The following is a 6,004-nucleotide window of genomic DNA, read 5'->3' on the forward strand; positions in this document are numbered from 1 at the left end:
ACTATTTTTAAAAGATTATTAGCAAATTTACAGAAATGGTGCATTCGGAAGACAAAACCAATTTTTCACTTTTGACAATTGAGCACCTGCTACATCCAGATTCTAGGGAGGAAAGGAAGGACGATCTTACTGGATCCCATAGCCTCTCCGAGGCACAAACCAGGCTTTTACATAACCCCCCCCCCTGCACCTGAGCTTTTTAAAATAGTAAATGCCATTATTTTTGCAAAATTATTACGAGATCTATTATACTAATAACGGTAAATAAATAATAAATAGTAAATAAATCAAAATCAGTTACATTATTTTATCTTATTCATAGCATAAATGTTCTCGAAGATTACTAAAAAGAAATTGAATTAGACTACAGCAAATTGGCAAACTTTACCTTGTATCTGTTTCCACCGAGTTTGTTTGGGGCGTTCTTCAACATATCAGCAATACTTGTCTCAACATCTCTTTCAGTTGCATTAGTGTGGGTGTTGATACAGGCTTCTGGAAATTTATAAGAATTAATTAATATATATAATTATAATTCACTTTGCTATTCCCCATTCCACAGTCCTCTCGTCCTTCCCACTTCCCTGTCCCCACATCATCCCCACTATTCCCACTTCCCTGTCCCATCGTCCTCCTTACCATTTTCCCCTCCCCTGTCCTTCTTCCTCCCCCACCATCTCCCATTCACCTGTCCCTTTGTCCTCCCCAGCATTCCCCTGTCCCCACCATCCCCAACTCCCCAGTCCCCTCGTCCTCCCCACCATTACCCTCTCCTCTGTCCCCTCGTCTTCCCCACCATACCCCCCTCTCGTCCTCCCCACCATTCCAAACTACCTCATCCGATGCATTCTATAATGGTCTGATGCTTCCATCAGAAAATTGGGAACATCAAATGATCTGATATTCCCATCACTGAAAAATAAGAACAGCTAAAAAAATGAAATGAAAAAAATAAAAAAATAAACTATACTCATGAAATGAACAGTATGGTAAACAACACGGCTCAATTTCAATGCAATGTCACACAAAATTATTAAATCGAAATGAAAGTAAATTGAAATCTGTGAAAATTCAAATTATCAATACAATCGGAAATATTGAAATAATATCGCAACATAATATAGTGTGGGTTGCTCTTACGTGCAACAGACGGTGCTGTTTTTCAAAAAAGGCATGGTTTTACCTGTCACAAGTGTGGCATCTATACTTATACTCACGAAATGAACGGTATGGTAAACAACATAGCTCAATTGCAATGCAATGTCACAATAACATTTAATAACAATAATAACAATAACATTTAAATATACTTTAAGATATAATCTAGAAGAAAATAAGAACATTGAAACGGTTCATGAACTCGATTTCAATAAAGGACACTATGGGGAACTTTGAAAAACAGTTAATGAGTATAATTAGACAGACTTGTTGCTAGGCAGAGGAGTAAATAATGAGATATATGGCAAATTTTGCAAAATATACGGCACACAAACATTCATACCCAAACAAAGCAAAATGCTAGGTAAGAACAAAGCAGTTGGCCCGTAGGGGAAAGGAGATACCCACAAGACTGGAATACAAGTCATTAACAAGCACACAAGTACTACACTACACAACAACCGCACTACTACCAGAACTGGACGAATCACTACCAAAACAACACATTGCACATCACTACCAAAACAACACAACACAACACAAGCATTGGCAAAGAATTATAGACCAGTTGCACTAACATCCCACATAATAAAATTATTTGAGAGTGATCAGGAGTCAGATTACTAGTTTTATAGAGACCAATGACCTCCACAATCCAGGCCAACAAGGATTTAGAGCAGTTTCTATGATCGAGCCACTGAGATCTATAAAGAATTCTGATCAAGAAAGAGATCTAGGGGTGGTTTTAGATAGAAAACTATAACCTGAGGATCATATTAAGAACATTCTGCGAGGGGCCTATGCTACACTTTTTAACTTTAGAATTGCTTTTAAATACATAGGTCAAAAAGTTTTAAAAGTTTTAAAAGTTTTTTAAACCTCTCGTGTATCATGAGTGTGTTAAAGCATCAGATGGTGCATTCAGATGATGAATATTACCTAGTTCCTTCATCTGGGAAGAATGAACACATATTGGTGCATTCGGATGATAAAAACTAACTACTGTAGTTTAATTGATCAACAGACTGTATATCATATGCAGACTGTATGTGGATCTGCGGGCCACTCCAAACAACAGCCTGGTGGACCAAGCTCCACCAGGGCTAAAGCACAAAGTGATATAGATGTGATAGAGAAACTAGGTCAAATGGAGGAGTAGGTCTGTATATTAAACAGCACCTGACGTGCACAGAGCTACTAAACTCAATGTGGTGGTAGAGTGGTGGGGGGGGGGGGAAACATTGCAGAAAAAAACAAAAATACAATTTGGTCAACAAAACAGCATTGTTTAAAATAGAAGACATGGGTTGTCATTTTGGGGGTAAGGTAGGTTACATTGAGTTAATTAGTTAGTACTTAGTTTTTATCTTAAACTGGTTGGGAGAGGTACAGTGTTGCTGTGCTGGTGAAAGAACACCTAAAGGTAAATTAAATAATGATTGCGAATCCACAAGAAGTTGACATAATATCGCTAGAGATCTGCAATCAGGATGATAAACTTTCCTTAAAGAATTTGACAAACACTTGCTGATAGGACATGAAGTAAATGAAATGTATGTCAAGTTTTGTGAAATATATGATAAAAGCACAACAAAATTTGTACCAAAGGAGAGATGCAGAACTAGGAAAAGGGGTTTGTTCAACAGAAATTGCGAGAGGGCCTGAGACCCAAACACACACAAATGGAATCAATATATAGCAAGAGGCCAAACCCCCAAACATACAAGCGATGCAAAGATGCGAGAAACAGCAGCAGCATTAAGGAGAGGGACTTAAGGACCATAAATAAAGTGTGAAAATAAACTCGAGTAAATTTTTTTAACTACTCTCGACAGTGAAGAAAAACAAATATTCAGACGATTTGTGTTAGAATCATTAATCTTACACTTTCGGTCATATTCAACAACACAAATACATACACACACATTCCTGTTGCTGTAGCAAGTGAAGAATTACACACACAGATCACAATAACGTGATGCATCAAATGAACAAATCCACAAGGGCCGTGACGAGGATTCGAACCTGCGTCCGGGAGCATCCCAGACACTGCCTTAATCGACTGAGCTACAACAGGGTAAAAGGGTTGAAACCGAAGTTCTACTGAACTTACTGGATCCCATAGCCTCTCCGAGGCACAAACCAGGCTTTTACACAACCCCCCCCCCCCCTGCACCCGAGCTATGTCAACAGGCCGTTCTCCCTCTTCGCCCTTCCGAATGCACCATATCAGTAAATTTTTTAATAATCTTTTAAAAATAGTAAATGCCACTATTTTTGCAAAATTATTACGAGATCTATTATTCTATAGAATAATGCATATAAATGCATATATGCATATAAATACAAAACATAAATACAAAACAAGTAAATGTAAATAATTTTACCTTGCACCTAGATCCACCAAGCCTGTATGGCGCGCGTTTCAGTACTTAGGAAATCTAGAACTATCTTGAATCTCTAATCTGCAATGAAACAATACATATTATTGCACTTACCAAAACATGGATGAATGTAGAAAATACAGAACTATTAGCTGAATATCAAATAAATGGATTTAATCTATTTCACACAGATAGATATATTACACCGTGTATATTAGGTAATACCTAACATACACGCCTCCACACACACTACATTTGAAATGTAGTCTCAAAAAGACTACATTTCAACAGCAAAGATTACTCCATAAAAAAATAATTAAATTATTGACCAACATGAGAGAGGGTTAGCCAACATGAGGGTTGTGTTGATTGCCTGAAAATATTTAAATTGTGTAATGTATTGAATGGCATTTTTCAAGTTACAACATTTTTTAAATTACTGAACTAGGTTCTAGGCTTTGCTAGGCTTAATTCAATTATTACAGATAAGCCTAACCTAGCCTAGAACCCAGTGGGTTTTCTTCCTATTGGGGAGTGTTGTACATGCCTCGCCTCCACATACACACTAGCACAGCCAGGCCTCGCCTCCACATACACACTAGCACAGCCAGGCCTCGCCTCCACATACACCAGCACTGCCAGGCCTCGCCTCCACATACACACTAGCACAGCCAGGCCTCGCCTCCACATACACCAGCACTGCCAGGCCTCGCCTCCACATACACCAGCACTGCCAGGCCTCGCCTCCACATACTCACCAGCACAGCCAGGCCTCGCCTCCACATACACCAGCACTGCCAGGCGTCGCCTCGCCTCCACATACACCAGCACTGCCAGGCCTCGCCTCCACATTTAAACCAACCAAGCCCACAAATACGTTAACATGGACCAGCATTACACCGTCTAACATACTCTGTCAGATGTAACAACTAAATTTGTGAATTCAAGACCAAATCTATTGTATAACACAGTGTTAGTACGAGAAAAACATTACTTACATTCGAAGCCGTGTTTTAAAATGGCAGCGGTCTTGTACTGACGCTCCAAACTGTGTGTTCGTTTGCGTATGATGAACGTGTGACAATTTACTACAACAATTATTTAATTATTCTTATTCTTTATTTTAATATTTTTAGGGTACATGAAATTTCAAACTTATTTGCACACAATAATATAATTGCATTGTCATAACCTTTATATATTACGGAAAATAGGATGACATGAACGAAGTCAAAGTGAAGTTGAAGTCAAAGTCATTCGCCGAACGTATTAGTCATTTTTTTTCTCCCAAACGATAGGGGTAACAAATCCACAGAGAATATAAGAAATTGAAATTGAAATTGAAATTGAAATAAGTTTAGAGAGAATATAAGTGTACAGTAAAGTCAATTTTATTCAGGAAAGTACATACATAGTTGATTTACAAACATAATGTTGGATTTATAGATAGAGCTAGTGCATACAATACCTAAAGCCACTATAGTAGGCCTATAGCATTTCAGGCAACCGGGCAGTATATATGGACCCCTTACTCAAATCTCTGAATATGTTAGATATTAAGTCCCTGCACATACTCTCATGTGTATTTTATATATATAAAACGCTGCACTGTAATGTCAATCCTGACCTTAAAAGCTTCCTAGAAGGTTGTAACAGATCCCATGAGCACCACACCAGAAACAAATACCTATTTGATATTCCAAGAGTACGACTTAGTCAAACTAGAAATGCTTTACAAATCAAGAGACCTCGAATGTGGAATGACCTTCCCAATTATGTTAAAAACTGTACCTCTCCCAACCAGTTTAAGATAAATAAAGATAAATTTATAAGTTAAGAAAAATTCCACAAATCAACAACCCTGTTACTGACCCTGTATTTACCCAAGTCTTTCCTAAATCTAAACTTATCCAATTTATACCCATTGTTTCGTGTTCTATCTTGTGTTGACAATTTTAATACCCTATTAATATCCCCTTTGTTATATCTATTCAGGAAATTGTGGTTGATCTCGAACCCATTGATAATGTGACGACTTATACAGAATTTTGTAACTATATCATCAAGATTGTAACCAGCTTAGCTAAATGTAGCGTGGGGTTCAGTCCCCAAGCCCATATATGTGCCTCTCTAACCATTTAGGTTACAGGGCAAAAACATAAAAACAAAGGTAACTGCAGAAGGCCTATTGGCCCATACCAGGCAGCTCCTATCTATAACAGATAAACACTAAGTACTACCTAATTAACTCAATGTAACCTACCAACCTAACCCCCAAAATGTCAATCCATATCTTTTATTTTAAACAATGCTGTTTTGTTGACCAAATTGTATTTTTACTCTTTTTCTGTCATGTTTCTCCCACCCCTGTTTTTTCCCTTTTTTCTTATTTTTTCTCAACATAATTCATACTTTAATTATGCGGATCAGGACATCACCTGATCAAACACATCAAACATCGT

The 6,004-nt window shown here is 37.7% G+C and overlaps 1 long non-coding RNA gene across 1 annotated transcript; it reads right to left on the reverse strand.

The window, feature by feature from the left end:
* Positions 1–101: 101 nt before the first annotated feature.
* On the reverse strand, positions 102–4,581 carry LOC138363770 (uncharacterized). The gene is made up of 3 exons (XR_011228106.1): positions 4,541–4,581; positions 3,546–3,623; positions 102–495 (listed from the first exon to the last, which is right to left on the reverse strand). It is a non-coding gene; the product is annotated as an uncharacterized lncRNA (long non-coding RNA).
* Between the last annotated feature and the right edge of the window lie 1,423 nt (positions 4,582–6,004).

This window comes from Procambarus clarkii, chromosome 11, assembly GCF_040958095.1.
Source record: "Procambarus clarkii isolate CNS0578487 chromosome 11, FALCON_Pclarkii_2.0, whole genome shotgun sequence".
Classification (NCBI taxonomy): Eukaryota; Metazoa; Arthropoda; class Malacostraca; order Decapoda; family Cambaridae; genus Procambarus; species Procambarus clarkii.